Genomic DNA, 594 nt, shown 5'->3' with positions numbered 1-594 from the left:
GAGTAATTTTGTGGTGCATCCTAGCCAGGAACTGCTAAGGTGTAAAACGATGGTTGGTGCCCTGCAGCGACATAGAGAGGAAGCGAGAACCTCCCTTTCGGCCAGCTGGTACTCAGACGCCACAGGCTATGAGTCGCTGATACTCTCTCCTAGAATATCAAGGTGTACTGAAGTCAGTCTGCACAGACTGAGAATAGGCTACCCTTGTGCGTGGCAAATCATCCCCACTATTGGGCAAGATGAGCGACGCTGTGATTATTGTGGCGTGCCGGACGCCAAATTAGAGCACTACCTGATGGAATGCGAGCACACTCGCTTCCTCAGGCAGGGCCTAGAGACGACAGCCGCCGGGCTGGTTAGACGGCTATGCCTGTCGCTTACCCCCTGGCAACTGGAGCGCCTACAGGCAATCCGACCGCCACGGTAAGAGTTCAGTTATGATGATCAGATGAGTCAGCACTTATAGCTGATAGAGACCGGGCGAAGCGACGTCTTCGCAAATCTCTCTGAACTGAGCTGAATTGAACTCAGCAATGATGATCAGATGAGTCAGCACTTATAGCTGACAGAGGCCGGGCCGTCTCGTGCATATAG

The sequence above is a fragment of the Penaeus japonicus genome, unplaced genomic scaffold, assembly GCF_977035675.1.
Source record: "Penaeus japonicus unplaced genomic scaffold, GWHDUDI00000001_assembly GWHDUDI00000006, whole genome shotgun sequence".
NCBI lineage: Eukaryota > Metazoa > Arthropoda > Malacostraca > Decapoda > Penaeidae > Penaeus > Penaeus japonicus.
This window is presented reverse-complemented; position numbering follows the sequence as displayed.